The 17,818-nt window shown below is 39.9% G+C and overlaps 1 pseudogene across 1 annotated transcript in view; it reads left to right on the top strand.

Annotated features, from left to right (window-relative positions):
* LOC308342706 (olfactory receptor 2M2-like) overlaps positions 1–15,924 on the top strand; it is a 24,612-nt pseudogene extending 8,688 nt beyond the window's left edge. Inside the window, exon 2 of the transcript in view lies at positions 15,133–15,924. The product of the transcript in view is annotated as an olfactory receptor 2M2-like (transcript). The remainder of the gene's footprint in view (positions 1–15,132) is intronic.
* The last annotated feature ends 1,894 nt before the right edge of the window (positions 15,925–17,818 follow it).

The raw sequence follows: 17,818 nt of genomic DNA, 5'->3' as shown, positions 1-17,818 counted from the left end.
TTGCCTTTGGAGGCACATCTTGAAAGAAGTTGCTGTGGCTGATGTTGAGGAAGCTACTGCCTATATTCTCCTCTATGATTCTGATAGATTCCTGCATCATGTTGAGGTCTTTGATTCATTTCCTTCTTTTTTTAAAAAAATATTTTTATTTTTATTTATTTGACAGACAGAGATCACAAGTAGGCAGACAGGCAGGCAGAGAGAGGGGAGGGGGAGAAGCAGGCTCCCTGCTGAGCAGAGAGCCTGATGCGGGGCTCGATCCCAGGAACCTGGGATCATTATCTGAGCCGAAGGTAGAGGCTTTATCCCACTGAGCCACCCAGGCGCCCCTCTTTTATCCATTTCAAGTTTATCTTTGTGTATGATGTAAGAGAATTGTCGAGTTTCATTCTTCTACACACCATTTTCCCAGCACCATTTATTGAAGAGACTGTCTTTTTTCCACTGTATATATTTTTTCCTGCTTTGTCGAAGAGTATTTGACCATAGAGTTGAGAGGCCATATCTGGGCTCTCTATTCTGTTTCACTGGTCTATGTGTCTATTTTTATGCCAGTACCATGCTGTCTTGGTGATCATAGCTTTGTAGTAAATCTTGAAGTTAGGGAACATGATGCCGCCAATTTTGTTTTTCTTTTTCAACATTTCCTTAGCAATTCGTGGTCTCTGCTGATTCCATACTGATTTTAGGATTGTTTGCTCCAAAAGAGCTTCTTTTTAATTGAAATATAACTGACATACAGTGTTAGTTTCAGGCTTACAATGTAATTATTCAACAATTCTATACATTAGTCATGCTCACCTCGTAAAAGTAGTAACCATAAGTTACTACACTCTTATTGACTATATTCCCTAAAATGTAATTTTCATTTCCATAACTAATTTATTTTATAATTGGAAGTTTGTAGCTCTTTAACCCCCTTATATATTTTGCCAATTACCTTACCCTTCTGGGAACCACTGATTTGTTCTCTGTAATTAATAATCTGTTTACTTTTGTTTATTTTGTTTTGTTTTCTAGGTTCCACATATAAGTGAAATCATATGGTAATTGTCTTTCTCTCACTTATTTCACTTAACATAATACTCTCTAAGTCCATCCATAGTGTTGCAAATGGCAAGATCTCATTTTTTCAGTTTTGGCTGAGTAATATTTGATTATAGTTATATATCACACCTTCTTTAGAATTCATCAGTGGACATGGGTTATTTTCATATTTTGGTTATTGCAAATAGTGTTTCAATAAACAAAGTACATATATCTTTTGAATTAGTGTTTTGATTTTCTGTGATAAGTACCCAGTAGTGGAGTTAACTCATGGTAGTCCTTTTTTTTTTTAACTTTTTGTTTATTATTATGTTCAATTGGCCAACATATAGTACATCATTACTTTTTGATATAGTGTTCAGTGATTCATTAGTTGTGGATAACACCCAGTGCTTATCAAAATCTGTGCCCTCCTTAATGCCCATCACCTGGCTCCCTCATTTCCCCACATCCCTCCCTTCTGTAACCCCCAGTTTGTTTCCCAGAGTCCAGAGACTCTTATGGTTTGTCTCCCTCTCTGATGTCTTCCTATTCTGTTTTCCCTCCTTTCCTCTATTGTCGTATGCACTATTCCTTATGTTCCACATATGGGTGAAACTGTATAATAATTGTGTTTCTCTGCTTGACTTATTTCACTTAACAAAATACACTCCAGTTCCATCCATGTCGATGCAAATTTCAAGTATTCATCCTTTCTGATAGCTGAGTAATATTCCGTTGTGTATATGAACCACCTCTTCTTCATCTATTCATCTGTTGAAGGATTTCTCAGCTCCTTCCAGTTTGGCTATTGTGGACATTGCTGTTATGAACATTGGGGTGTATATGCTGTTTCTTTCCACTACATCTGTATCCTTGGGGTAAATACCTAGCAGTGCAATTGCTGGGTCATAGGGTAGCTCTATTTTTAAATTTTTGAGGTACCTCCATACTGTTTTCCAGAGTGGCTGTACCGTCTTTCATTCCCAATAACAGTGTAAGAGGGTTCCTCTTTCTCCATGTCCTCCCCTAAAATGGTTAATTTTAGACATTCCAGCTGGTGTAAGGTGGTATCTCTTTGTGGTTTTGATTTGTATTTCCCTGATGACTAATGATGTTGAACATTTTTTTCATGTGTCTGTGAGAAGTTAGTATGTCTTCTTTGGAGAAGTATTTATTCATGTCTTCTGTCCATTTCTTGACTAGATAATTTGTTTTTTGGGTGTTGAGTTTGATAAGTATGTTCTTTATAACTTTGAATACTAGCCCTTTATATGATAAGGCATTTGTAAATATCTTCTCCCATTCCGTAGGTTGCCTCTTAGTTTTGTGGACTGTTTCCTTTGGTGTGCAGAAGCTTTTTATCTTGATGAAGTTCCAAAAATTCATTTCGGTTTTTGTTTCCCTTGCCTTTAGAGAAGTGCCTTGCAAGAAGTTGCTGTGGATGATGTCAAAGAGGCCTATGTTCTCCTCTAGGATTTTGATGGATTCCTGTCTCACATTGAGGTCTTTCATCCATTTGGAATTTATCTTTGTATGTGGTGTAAGAGAATGGTCCTGTTTCATTCTTCTGCATGTGGTGTCCAATTTTCCCAGTACCATTATTGAAGAGACTGTCTTTTTTCCATTGGGTATTCTTTCCTGGTTTGTTGAAGATTAGTTGACCACAGAGTTGAGGGTCCATTCCTGGGGTCCCTATTCTCTTCCATTGACCTATGTGTCTGTTTTTGTGCCAACACCATTCTGTTGGTGTTCATAGCTTTGTAATATAGCTTGAAGTCAGGCATTGTGATGCCCCCAGCTTTGGTTTTCTTTTTTAATATTTCCCTGGTGTTTTGGGGTCTTTTCTGGTTCCATACAAATTTTAGGATTGTTTGTACCAGCTCTCTGAAAAATGTCAATGGTATTTTCATAGGAATTACAATGAAATTGTAGACTGCTCTGGGAAACATAGACTTTTTTTTTCAGTAGTCTGTAAAGTTTTATTCTCACCCTAAAGATTATTTTTGTTGTTAATTATTTTTATTAACATATAATGTATTATCTGCCCCAGGGGTACTGGTCTGTGAATCGTCAGGCTTACACATTTCTTAGCACTCACCATATCACATACCCTCCCCAATGTCCATAACCCAACCACCCTCTTCCTACTCTCCCTCCACCAACAAAACCTCAGTTTCTTTTGTGAGATTAAGAGTCTCTTATGGTTTTTCTCCCTCCTGATCCCATCTTGTTTCATTTTTTCCTTCCTTACCCCACAAACGCCCCACCCTGCCTCTCAAATTCCTCATATAAGAGAGATCATATGATAATTGTCTTTCTCTGATTGACTTATTTTGCACAACATAATACCCTCTAGTTCCATCCATATCGTTGCAAATGGCAAGCTTTCATTTCTTTTGATGGCTGTTTAGTATTCCATTGTATATGTATGCCACGTCTTCTTTATCCATTCATCTGTTGATGGACATCTAGGTTCTTTCCATAGTTTGGCTGTTGTGGACATTTCTGCTATAAACATTCAGGTGCACGTGCCCCTTTGAATCACTACATTTTTATCTTTAGAGTAAATACCCAGTGGTGTGATTGCTGGGTCATAGGGTAGCTCTATTTTCAACTTTTTGAGGAACCTCCATGCTGTTTTCCAGAGTGGTTGCACTAGCTTGCATTCTCACCAACAGTGAGAATCCTTGCCAACATCTGCTGTTTCCTGACTTGTTAATTTTAGCCATTCTGACTGGTGTGAGGTGGTATCATATTGTGGTTTTGATTTGTATTTCCCTGATGCTGAGTGATGTGGAGCACTTTTTTATGTGTCTGTTGGCCATCTGGATGTCTTCTTTGCAGAAATGTCTGTTCATGTTTTCTGCCCATTTCTTGATTGGATTATTTGTTCTTTGGGTGATAGATTTTGGATACTAGTCCTTTAAACAATTCTTATTCTTCCAGTCCAAGAGCATGGAATGTTTTTTCATCTTTTTGTGTCTTCCCTAATTTCTCTCATAAATGTTCTGTAGTTTCTAGAGCACAGATCTTTACTTCTTTGGTTAGGTTTATTCCTAGATATATTAGGATTTTTGGTGCTATCATAAATGGGATTGCTTTTAAAATTTCTCTTTATTACGTTACATTGTTGTATATAGAAATGCAACTGATTTCTGTGCATTGATTTTGTATCCTGCCATGTTGTTGTTTTGTTGTGTGAATTCTAGTAATTGGGGGTTGAGTCTTTGGGTTTTCCACATAAAGTATCATGTCATCTGTGAAGAGAGAGCTTGACTTCTTCTTTACCAAGTTGAATGCATTTTATTTCCTTTTATTGTCTGATTGCTGAGGCTAGGACTTCTAGCAGTATTTTGAAAGATAGTGATGACAGTGGACATCCCTGCCCTGATCCTGACCTTAAGGGAAAATCTCTCAGCTTTTCCTCATTGAGAATGATATTCACTGTGGGATTTTCATAGACAACTTTTATAATATTGAGGTATGTTCCCTCTATCCCTGTACTTTGAAAAGTTTTAATCAGGAAAGTATGCTTTATTTTGTCAAATGCTTTTTCTGCATCAATTGAGATGGACATATGGTTCTTGTCTTTTCTTTTATTAATGTTATCTATCACATTGATTAATTTGTGAGTATTGAACCACCCTTGCATCCCAGGAATAAACCCCAGCTGGTTGTGGTGAATAACATTTTTCAAGCACTGTTGGATACTATTGGCTAGGATCTTGATGAGTGTTTTGGCATCCATGTTCATCAGGGATACTGGCATGTAATTCTACTTTTTGATGGGGTCTTTTTCTCATTTTGCGATCAGGGTAAAGCTGGCCTCATAGAATGCGCTTGGAAATTTTCCTTCCATTTCTATTTTTTGAAATGGCTTCAGTAATATACGTATGATTTCTTCTTTAATTATCTGGTAGAATTCCCCAGGGAAGCCATCTGGCCCTGGAGTCTTGCTTTTTCTTTTCTTTCTTTTTTTTTTTTGGAGTTTTTTGATTACTGCTTCAGTTTCCTTGCTGGTTACTGATCTGTTAAGATTGTCTATTTCTTCCTATTTCAGTCTTGGTAGTTTATACGTGTCCAGAAATACATCCATTTCTTCCAGATTGCCTAGTTTGTTGGCATATAGGCTGTGATCTCTCCCCTTTAATCATGATTTTATTAATTTGGGTCCTTTCTTTTTTCTTTTAGATAAAAAGAGGTTTATCCAGAGGTTTATCAATCTTATTAATTCTTTCAAAGAATCAGCTTCTAGTTTTGTTGATCTGTTCTACTGCTCTTCTGGTTTCCATTTTATTGATCTGTGCTCTGATCTTTATTATTTCTCTTCTCCTGCTTGGTTTGGGTTTTATTTGCTGTTTTATTTGCTGTTCTCTCTCCAGTCCCTCTAAGGACTGCCTTTGCAGTATCCCATAGGTTCTGAACTTGGTTTTCTTTGGTTTGTATGAATTCTTCAAGTTCCTCTTTGATTTCCAGGTTGACCCATTCATTCCTTAGCAGGATGCTTTTTAACCTCCAAGTGTTTGCATGTCCAAGTTTTCCCTTGTGGTTGAGTTCCAGTTTCAATGCATTGTGGTCTGATAATATGCAGGGAATATTCTCAGTCATTTGGTATCTGTTGAGACCTGATTTGTAACCCAGTATGTGATCTCTTCTGGAGAAATTTCCATGTGCACTCAAGAAGAATGTGTATTCTGTTGTTTTAGGATAGAATGTTCTGTATATATCTATGAAGTCCATCTGGTCCAACATGTTCGTCAAAGCTCTTAATTCCCTGTTGATCTTCTGCTTAGATGATCTGTCTATTGCTATGAGTGGAGTAGTGAAGTCTCCTAGTATTGCTACCCCCAACTTTCTTTGGAGGTCCATTAGCATGATAAATTGTTCTCTCAATTTATCTCTCAATTTATCTCATGATAAATTCTCCTCGCTTGCAGTCTGGAGGTGTCTTTAGATCTAAAAGGAGTCCCTTACATACAGCATTTGAATGGGTCTAGCTTTTTCATCCAATCTGATATCCCATGCCTTTTTTTTTAATTTTTTATTTATTTTCAGCGTAACAGTATTCATTGTTTTTTCACCACACCCAGTGCTCCATGCAATCTGTGCCCTCCCTAATACCCACCACCTGGTTCCCCCACCCTCCCACCCTGCCCCTTCAAAACCCTCAGGTTGTTTTTCAGAGTCCATAGTCTCTCATGGTTCACCTCCCCTTCCAATTTCCCTCAACTCCCTTCTCCTCTCCATCTACCCTTGTCCTCTATATTATTTGTTATGCTCCACCAATAAGTGAAACCATATGATACTTGACTTTCTCTGTTTGACTTATTTCACTCAGCATAATCTCTTCCAGTCCTGTCCATGTTGCTACAAAAGTTGGGTATTCGTCCTTTCTGATGGAGGCATAATACTCCATAGTGTATATGGACCACATCTTCCTTATCCATTCATCCGTTGAAGGGCATCTTGGTTCTTTCCACAGTTTGGCGACCGTGGCCATTGCTGCTATAAACATTGGGGTACAGATGGCCCTTCTTTTCACTACATCTGTATCTTTGGGGTAAATACCCAGCAGTGCAATTGCAGGGTCATAGGGAAGATCTATTTTTAATGTCCTGAGGAATCTCCACACTGTTCTCCAAAGTGGCTGCACCAGTTTGCATTCCCACCAACAGTGGAAGAGGGTTCCCCTTTCTCCACATCCTCTCCAACACACGTTGTTTCCTGTCTTGCTAATTTTGGCCATTCTAACTGGTGTAAGGTGGTATCTCAATGTGGTTTTGATTTGAATCTCCCTGATGGCTAGTGATGATGAACATTTTTTCATGTGTCTGGTAGCCATTTCTATGTCTTCCTTGGAGAAGTGTCTGTTCATATCTTCTGCCCATTTTTTAATATGATTATCTGTTTTGTGTGTGTTGAGTTTGAGGAGTTCTTTATAGATCCTGGATATCAACCTTTTTTTTTTTTTATTTTTTATTTATTTTCAGCGTAACAGTATTCATTGTTTTTTCACCACACCCAGTGCTCCATGCAATCTGTGCCCTCCCTAATACCCACCACCTGGTTCCCCCACCCTCCCACCCCGCCCCTTCAAAACCCTCAGGTTGTTTTTCAGAGTCCATAGTCTCTCATGGTTCACCTCCCCTTCCAATTTCCCTCAACTCCCTTCTCCTCTCCATCTACCCTTGTCCTCTATATTATTTGTCATGCTCCACCAATAAGTGAAACCATATGATACTTGACTTTCTCTGCTTGACTTATTTCACTCAACATAATCTCTTCCAGTCCTGTCCATGTTGCTACAAAAGTTGGGTATTCGTCCTTTCTGATGGAGGCATAATACTCCATAGTGTATATGGACCACATCTTCCTTATCCATTCATCCGTTGAAGGGCATCTTGGTTCTTTCCACAGTTTGGCGACCGTGGCCATTGCTGCTATAAACATTGGGGTACAGATGGCCCTTCTTTTCACTACATCTGTATCTTTGGGGTAAATACCCAGCAGTGCAATTGCAGGGTCATAGGGAAGCTCTATTTTTAATTTCCTGAGGAATCTCCACACTGTTCTCCAAAGTGGCTGCACCAGTTTGCATTCCCACCAACAGTGTAAGAGGGTTCCCCTTTCTCCACATCCTCTCCAACACACGTTGTTTCCTGTCTTGCTAATTTTGGCCATTCTAACTGGTGTAAGGTGGTATCTCAATGTGGTTTTGATTTGAATCTCCCTGATGGCTAGTGATGATGAACATTTTTTCATGTGTCTGGTAGCCATTTGTATGTCTTCATTGGAGAAGTGTCTGTTCATATCTTCTGCCCATTTTTTGATATGATTATCTGTTTTGTGTGTGTTGAGTTTGAGGAGTTCTTTATAGATCCTGGATATCAACCTTTTATCTGTACTGTCATTTGCAAATATCTTCTCCCATTCCGTGGGTTGCCTCTTTGTTTTGATGACTGTTTCTTTTGCTGTGCAGAAGCTTTTTATCTTGATGAAGTCCCAGAAGTTCATCTTTGCCTTTGTTTCCTTCGCCTTTGGAGACATATCTTGAAAGAAGTTGCTGTGGCTGATATCAAAGAGGTTACTGCCTATGTTCTCCTCTAGGATTCTGATGGATTCCTGTCTCACGTTGAGGTCTTTTATCCATTTCGAGTTTATCTTTGTGTACGGTGTAAGAGAATGGTCAAGTTTCATTCTTCTACATATAGCTGTCCAGTTTTCCCAGCACCATTTATTGAAGAGACTGTCTTTTTTCCACTGGATATTTTTTCCTGTTTTGTCAAAGATTATTTGACCATAGAGTTGAGGGTCCATATCTGGGCTCTCTACTCTGTTCCACTGATCCATGTGTCTGTTTTTATGCCAGTACCATGCTGTCTTGGTGATCACAGCTTTGTAGGAAAGCTTGAAATCAGGTAACGTGATGCCACCAGTTTTATTTTTGTTTTTCAACATTTCCTTAGCAATTCGGGGTCTCTTCTGATTCCATACAAATTTTAGTATTATTTGCTCCAGCTCTTTGAAAAATACTGGTGGAATTTTGATTGGAATGGCATTAAAAGTATAGATTGCTCTGGGCAGTATAGACATTTTGACGATGTTTATTCTTCCCATCCAAGAGCATGGAATGCTCTTCCATCTTTTTGTGTCTTCTTCAATTTCTTTTAGGAGTGTTCTGTAGTTCCTCGAGTACAGATCTTTAACCTCTTTGGTTAGGTTTATTCCGAGGTATCTTATGGTTTTTGGTGCTATAGTAAATGGAATCGATTCTCTAATTTGCCTTTCTGTATTTTCATTGTTAGTGTATAAGAAAGCCACTGATTTCTGGACATTGACTTTGTATCCTGCTACATTACTGAATTGCTGTATGAGTTCTAGTAGTTTGGAGGTGGAGTCTTTCGGGTTTTCCATATAAAGAATCATGTCATCTGCGAAGAGAGAGAGTTTGACTTCTTCCTTGCCAATCTGGATACCTTTTATTTCTCTTTGTTGTCTGATTGCTGTTGCTAGGACTTCTAATACTATGTTGAACAAGAGTGGTGAGAGTGGGCATCCTTGTCGTGTTCCTGATCTCAATGGGAAGGCTGCAAGCTTTTTCCCATTGAGGATGATATTTGCTGTGGGTTTTTCATAGATAGATTTGATGAAGTTCAGGAATGTTCCCTCTATCCCTATACTTTGAAGCGTTTTAATCAGGAACGGATGCTGGATTTTGTCAAAAGCTTTTTCTGCATCAATGGAGAGGATCATGTGGTTCTTCTCTCTTCTCTTTTTGATTTGTTCTATCACATTGATTGATTTGCGAATGTTGAACCATCCTTGTAACCCAGGGATGAATCCTACCTGGTCATGGTGGATAATCTTTTTAATGTGCTGTTGGATCCTGTTTGCTAGGATCTTGTTGAGAATCTTAGCATCCATATTCATCAGTGATATCGGTCTGAAATTCTCCTTTTTGGTAGGGTCTTTGCCTGGTTTGGGGATCAGGGTGATGCTGGCTTCATAAAAAGAGTCTGGAAGTTTTCCTTCTGCTTCAATTTTTTGAAACAGATTCAGGAGAATAGGTATTATTTCTTCTTTGAAAGTTTGATAGAATTCCCCAGGGAATCCGTCAGGTCCTGGGCTCTTGTTTTTTGGGAGGTTTTTGATCACTGCTTCAATCTCGTTACTAGATATCGGTCTATTCAGGTTGTCAATTTATTCCTGGTTCAATTTTGGGAGTTTATAGTTTTCCAGGAATGCATCCATTTCATCTAGGTTGCTTAGCTTATTGGCATATAACTGTTGATAATAGCTTCTGATGATTGTTTCTACTTCCTTGGTGTTAGTTGTGATCTCTCCCTTTTCATTCATAATTTTATTAATTTGGGCTTTCTCTCTTTTCTTTTGGATTAGTGTGGCCAATGGTTTATCGATCTTATTGATTCTTTCAAAAAACCAGCTTCTAGTTTCGTTGATACGTTCTACTGTATCTCTGGTTTCTACCTCGTTGATCTCTGCTCTAATCTTGATTATTTCCCTTCTTACGTGTGGAGTTGGTTTGATTTGTTGTTGATTCTCCAGTTCTTTAAGGTGTAGAGACAGCTGGTGTATTCTGGATTTTTCAATTTTTTTTGAGGGAGGCTTGGATGGCTATGAATTTCCCCCTTAGGACCGCCTTTGCTGTATCCCATAGGTTTTGGAGTGAAGTGTCTTCGTTCTCATTGGTTTCCATAAATTGTTTAAGTTCTTCTTTGATCTCCTGGTTGATCCAAGCATTCTTAAGCAAGGTGGTCTTTAGCTTCCAGGTATTTGAGTTCCTTCTGAACTTTTCCTTGTGATTGAGCTCCAGTTTCAAAGCATTGTGATCTGAGAATATGCAGGGAATCATCTCAGTCTTTTGGTATCGGTTGAGCCCTGATTTGTGACCCAGTATGTGTTCTATTCTGGAGAAGGTTCCATGTGCACTTGAGAAGAATGAGTATTCTGTTGTTTTAGGGTGGAATGTTCTGTATATATCTGTGAGGTCCATCTGGTCCAATGTGTCATTCAATGCTCTTATTTCTTTATTGATTTTCTGCTTCGATGATCTGTCTATTTCTGAGAGAGGCGTGTTAAGATCTCCTACTATTAATGTATTCATATCAATATGACTCTTTATCTTGATTAATAGTTTTCTTATGTAATTGGCTGCTCCCATATTGGGGGCATAGATATTTACAATTGTTAGATCATCTTGGTGGATAGTCCCTTTAAGAATGATGTAGTGTCCTTCTGTATCCCTGACTACCATCTTTAGTTTAAAATCTAATTTATCTGATATGAGAATCACTACCCCGGCCTTCTTTTGAGGCCCATTGGCGTGAAAGATGCTTCTCCATCCCTTCACTTTCAGTCTGGGTGTATCTTTAGGTTCAAAATGGGTCTCTTGTAGACAACATATGGATGGGTCCTGTCGTTTTATCCAATCTGCAACCCTGTGTCGTTTTATGGGTGCATTTAGGCCATTCACATTGAGAGTGATTATTGAGAGATACGTTTTTATTGAGATTGTGTTATCTTTGAAGTCTTTCTTTCTGTCGATTGTCTCTATATTTCTGTTCAATGCTATTCTTAGGATTTTTCCTCTTTTATAGAACCCCCCTTAATATTTCCTGCAGTGTCGGCTTGGTGGTTGCATAGTCTTTCAAGCCTTGCCGGTCTTGGAAACTCTTTATCTCTCCATCCATTTTGAATGTCAGTCTTGCTGGATAAAGTATTCTTGGCTGCATGTTCTTCTCATTTAGTGCCCTGAATATATCTTGCCAGCCCTTTCTGGCTTGCCAGGTCTCTGTGGACAGGTCTGACGTTATTCTGATGGGCTTTCCTCTGTATGTAAGGAGCTTCTTTGTCCTAGCGGCTTTCAAGAGATTGTATCTACAATTATGATTCCTCAATTTTACTATGAGGTGCCTGGATGTTTTTTTTGAATTTATAATCTTGGGGGGGGGACCTTTCTACTTCTAGTACATGAACACTTGTTCCATTCGCAAGATTGGGAAAATTTTCATGAAAAACTTGTTCCACTATATCTTCTAGACTTCTTTCTTTCTCCTCCCCTTCAGGGATTCCAATAATTCTGACGTTGGAACGTTTCATGGCATCATTTATTTCCCTGATTCTGTTTTCGTGGCTTCTAAGCTGTTTGTTCCAGGCTTCCTCCTGATCCTTTCTCTCTATTTGTTTGTCCTCCAGATCACTAATTGTATCTTCTGTCTCAGTTACCCTAGCTTTTAGAGAATTTAGATTAGATTGGAACTCATTGAGAGCGTTGTGAACCTCATCCCTGGTGGCCTTCAACTCTGCCCTAACATTATGAACCTCCTCTCTGGTCGCTTTCAATTCTGCCCTAATCAATTCTGTTTGGTCATCCATGGCTTTCTCCAACCTAGCTATTGCCTGGGTAATTGTTAGCCTGAATTCTCTTTCTGACATATTGTCTATGTTGATAGCCGTTAGCTCTGTTGCAGAAGGCCCATCCTCTGTATTTTTCTTCTGTTGGGGATTCCTCCTCCTAGTCATTTTGGTGAGAGATGACTGGACAGATGTAGCTGGATGTATTGACCGTGGTGCAGTCAAGGTGCACCCTGGAACGCTTCTGAGCACTCAGGATTCCCCACCCAAATGAGAGAAAAAAGAAAAGAAAAAGAAAAAAGAGGGAGAGAGAGAGACAGGAAAAAAAGGGAAGATAAAAGTGAAGGTTCAGCCCAAATGGGCCCCAGGGTAAGGTTTATGACGTATACAAACAAAAACAGACAAACAAAAAGACTGATAAAAGTATATGACGAGAGAAAATATATATATACATAAGCAAAAAAAAGGAGGAGCCTCGTCAAGAAGAACCCCAAGTATAAGATTTATATACTATCTGGACAAACATAAATACACAGAGACACTGGCAGAAGAAAAAGATGGGAGCATGGTTATAGATTCTCGGTGTGGGCGAGGAAGGTTATTTTGATTCTTCCTGGATGTATCTTGATATCTTTGTTAAAGGACTCAACTTTCCTAAGAAAAAGGGGGATTAAAAATTGGTTCACCTATAGGGGTAGCATTGCTTGGAGAAAGGGGATTACCTTGATGTTTAACTCTATATGAATATTAGAAAATAAAAATAAAAAAGGAATAAACTGGACTAAACTAAATTAAAAATTTTTTTAAAAATTAAGAAAATAGAAAAGCAAAAGAAAAACACATGTGTATGTATCAAAAAATTCAGGTTAGAAGTTTATCATGGAATTTGATGTACTGGACATCTCACTGTGATGGTAAATAGGTTAAAAAATTATCTATATAAAAAAAGAAAAAAAAATGAACCAGAATAGTGGGAAAGAATTAAAAATAAAAGTTGTATCTATGAAGTAGTGGTGGTTGTTCTCTTGTAGTCTTTTTTTTTTTTTTTCCTGATTTGTTTTCTGGGGGAGGGGGCTGCCACGTGGGTTTTCAGTCAATGATGTTCCCTGAGTTAAGTCCTCCCGACCCCCTCAAGGGGGTGGGCTCTGAGAAAAACGTTTTTTTTCAGGTTTTTGTTCTCTGGAGGTTTTTATGTTTGTTCACTTCTTTTCTCTCGCCTTGACAGCTTTTGATGGTTTTTGGAGGTTTAGAGGAAAGAAAACTGCACCCCAACCTCCCTCTCAGAGAGAAGCCTCAGTCTGCTCCCCTGCAGGTGCTGCAGCCGCTGGGCCGCTGGCAGAGCAGGTTCTGAGTCACGGTCCCTGGGGACGCAGGATCTCCTGCTTGTACGCAAAACCAAGGCAGCTGTGGCTGTCTGGGCAGCTCCAGACCGCCAGAGAGGTTCCAAGCAGCAATCGCACACTGAGATTTTCCCGCTGGCTGGGGCTAAGAGCTCAGGTCTTGCGCGCACCTCTCCCAGGGGATGGTTTGGGGCGCGGCGCCTCCAGCTCTATCGGCTCTATCGCCGTGTGGGTCTATCACCGCGTGGGTCCCAGAACACCAGGCTGGGCATGCACCTCTCTCAGGGGAGGTTGAGGCACGCGCGCATTTCTAGTAAGGTGCGCGTTCTGCCGTCTGGTGTGGCTCCCAGCCCCTCACGGGAGCCGGACTCCACCCGTTCTCGGGCGCACTGGCGGCTCCGGGACAAAGATCAGGTTTCTCCACCGCACTCTCCGGCTCAGCGCCAGGGGATGCTGCCCTGGGTCTGGGGACTTAAGCCCCTATCCCTATCCGCCCCGATTCCCACAATTTCCCCGCTCGAGTCTTTGCTCTTTTGAGTGCTTTCAACAAGACTCCAAGTTAATGCTGGTCCCCAGATGCCGGGCACTCTCGTATTGGGGTATTATTTTCCAGTCGGTCGCCTCTGGTGGCTCCCTCCCCCTTTTGTTTATCTTCCAATATCAGTCCGACGTTCCCACTCCACTTTACCTGCCCACTGGCGTCTTCTGGCCCCCGTAAAGATCCAGACGTGTATAATTCTGATCTCAGGCTGATTTCATGGGTGATCGGAGTTCTTTGGTAGGTAATCAGCTCACTTTAGGGTGCAGGTTGAAAAGGCGCCTCCTCCTACTTCCCCGCCATCTTGTCTCCCCCTATCCCATGCCTTTTGATTGGAGTATTTATCCCATTTATATTTAGAGTAACTATTGAAAGATACAAATTTAGTGCCATTGTATTGCCTGTAAAGGCCCGGTTTCTGTAGATTCACTTTTTATTGTTGTTGCTGTTTATTGGGCTCTCTCTTTGCTTACACGATCCTCCTTAATATTTCTTGCAGGGCTGGCTTTGTGGCCACATATTTTTTTACTTTCTGTTTGTCCTGGAAGCTTTTATCTCTCCATTCATTCTGAATGACAGCCTTGCTGGATAGAGTATTCTTGACTACATATTTGTCTCACTTAGTACCCTGAATATATCATGCTAACCCTTTCTTACCTGCCAGATTTCTGTGTATGGACCTGATGTCTGTCTAATGGTTCTACCTCTGTGGGTTAGAAACCTTTTGTCATGAACTGCTTCCAGGACCTTCTCTTTCTCTCTGAAATTTGCAAGATTCACTATTATTTGTTGCAGTTTTGATCCATTAATTGATTTTGGGAGATGTTCTCTCTGCATCTTGGAGGTGAATGCCTGTTTCCTTCCCCATGTTAGAGAAGTTATCAGCTACAATTTGCTCAGCTACAATTTACCTTATGGCCTTCTCTCTCTCTTTTTTCATCCTCTGGTACCCTAATCATTCTGATGTTGGTATGTTTTATAGCATCACTGATTTCTCAAACCTTTCCTCATGGTCTATTGGTTGTTTTTCTCTCTTTACCTCAGCTTTCTTCTTTTCCAACAGCTTGTCCTCTCTATCACAGACTCTCTCTTCTGCCTCAGTTACCCTAGCTACTAGAGCATCCAACTTAGACTGCATCTTAGTTAGAGCATTTTTAATTTTGGTCTGATTAGATTTTATTTCTGCACTATCTCTAGTGTCTTTTATGCTTTTTTCAATTCCAACTAGTAACTTTATTTTTGTTATCCTGAATTCCAGCTCTGACATTTTACTTATATCCATATTGGTTACATATGTAGCAGAGAGTCTTACCTCTGGTTCTTTTTTTTGTTGTGATTTCATCTTTCTAGTTACATTGTCCACACCCCAGTGTATTTTCTGTTTAGCCAACTTTCGCTCATAGATTTGGCCCTCATCAGCAGCACTGTGTCAAAGATGGCAATCAACTTTTTCTCTGGAAGGAAGACTATCACACATCTTGCTTGTAGAACTCAGATATTTTTCTTCTTTACTCTGGGGGGTTGCTGAAAGCATTCTCTTGACCCTCATGGCCTAAAACCATTATGTAGCTGTGTGCAAATGCTTGAGGTATGCAGTTATTATAAACCATAGGGTCTTTATGCAGATGGTCACAGTTTCTTGGATTGGGGGCATTGTAGCTTCCACAGCTCACACATCCTATACCATGAGTCTGCCAATCTGTGGCTCTAGAGAAATATACCATTTCTATTGGAAGATACCAGGAATCATGAAGATTTCATGCAAAGACACTCCCACCTATGAGCTAGTGGTCTTTGTGATGGGCATTGCATTTATGATTATCCCCTTTGGACTTATCATGGCTTTCTACACCCGGTGGCATCTTTCTCACCGTCCTTCATATGAAATCCCCCCCAAGGGAGGAACAAAGCCTTGGCCACCTGCTCCTCCCATCTTGTGGTGGTAAGTCTTTATCTAGGACCATGTGTTTTTATGTATATGATTCTTCCCACACCCCTGAGCATGAGCTGGCTGTGTCTGTATTTTTCACTGTTCTTACTCCCATGCTAAATCCCCTCATCTATAGCCTAAGAAACAAGATTGTGGTAGGGGCTTTTCAGAAAGTCCTGGGAAAATCTTTAGTCTCTAAACAGAACATATAGCTATCCAAGTGGAAGACTATGAAGAGGATTAATAAGCAAAGACCCTAGTCTCCACAATCACTTTTTCTAGCATGAAGAACTTTGTTCCATCCCTACAGGAGAACCATATGGTTGGATTCAGTCTATAATATTAACTCAATCAAAAAGCTTAAGAACCTTTATTATTTAGTTTCTAATAAGTTGTTTCAAAGTGGCTAAACTCAACTGCTATTATTTTTGAAATCAGCTGATAGTTATAAAAAAGCTTCAATTTTCTCTCCTTATACCTGCTGATGTGGACTGAATATTTATGTTCCCCTCAAAATTACATTTTGAAATCCTAACCTCTAATGTGATGGTATTAGGAGATGGGCTTCAGTTTTGTAATTAGGTCATGGATGAAATTAGGACCCTTATAAAAGAGACTCCAGAAAGCTCCCCTTCCCTTTCTGTCATGCATGTACCCAACACTTCTCCAATGAAGACATACAAATGGCTACCAGACACATGAAAAAATGTTCATCATCACTAGCCATCAGGGAGATTCAAATCAAAACCACATTGAGATACCACCTTACACCAGTTAGAATGGCCAAAATTAGCAAGACAGGAAACAACGTGTGTTGGAGAGGATGTGGAGAAAGGGGAACCCTCTTCCACTGTTGGTGGGAATGCAAACTGGTGCAGCCACTTTGGAGAACAGTGTGGAGATTCCTCAGGAAATTAAAAATAGAGCTTCCCTATGACCCTGCAATTGCACTGCTGGGTATTTACCCCAAAGATACAGATGTAGTGAAAAGAAGGGCCATCTGTACCCCAATGTTTATAGCAGCAATGGCCACGGTCGCCAAACTGTGGAAAGAACCAAGATGCCCTTCAACAGATGAATGGATAAGGAAGATGTGGTCCATATACACTATGGAGTATTATGCCTCCATCAGAAAGGACGAATACCCAACTTTTGTAGCAACATGGACAGGACTGGAAGAGATTATGCTGAGTGAAATAAGTCAAACAGAGAAAGTCAAGTATCATATGGTTTCACTTATTGGTGGAGCATAACAAATAATATAGAGGACAAGGGTAGATGGAGAGGAGAAGGGAGTTGAGGGAAATTGGAAGGGGAGGTGAACCATGAGAGACTATGGACTCTGAAAAACAACCTGAGGGTTTTGAAGGGGCGGGGTGGGAGGGTGGGGGAACCAGGTGGTGGGTATTATGGAGGGCATGTATTGCATGGAGCACTGGGTGTGGTGAAAAAACAATGAATACTGTTACGCTGAAAATAAATAAAAAATTTAATTTAAAAAAAAAAATAAAAAAAAAAAAAGATGACCAAATAGAAATTAGGAAATAGGTCTTCATCAGATACTGAATCTTCCAGTACTTTGATCTTGGATTTCCCATTTTCCAGAACTATGAGGAGTAAATTTGTTTTGTTTATGTCACCTAGTCTGTGAGAGTCTGTTATCTTAGACCAAATGGAACTAAGACAACTGCTTTAAACATTTGAGTGTCCTTTGAGGATCAACTCTTTGTTGTTATTGGTATTTTGGGTATTATTAATTTTCATTGTTGGAAACACCAACTTCCTAGGAAAGGCTAATGTGACTGGTACATACAGTGTGTTGTCAGAGGCAATGATGATGCAACTTTTCCCCCTCATCTTGATTGCTCTGGCAATCCCAACATGTTAGCTCTATGATCTCTTCCTGGTCTGGGTGTAAACTTTTCTGGGCATTTTCAGATAAGCAGGCCAGTTCTTAGATCATGTGTACTACAAGAAGATCCACTCTTCTGTAATAAATACACTGAACACTGAGTAATATTAACAAGTCTTTTGTAGGAGCATGAAATAAAGTTGGCTTTCCTCTTAACTTTGCTCATTCCTCAGCCATCTTGCTCCCCAAGCACT

The sequence above is a fragment of the Martes martes genome, assembly GCF_963455335.1.
Source record: "Martes martes genome assembly, chromosome: 5".
NCBI classification, from domain to species: domain Eukaryota; kingdom Metazoa; phylum Chordata; class Mammalia; order Carnivora; family Mustelidae; genus Martes; species Martes martes.
The sequence above is the reverse complement of the archived record's forward strand: the minus strand, read 5'-3'. Positions and strand labels throughout refer to the sequence as shown.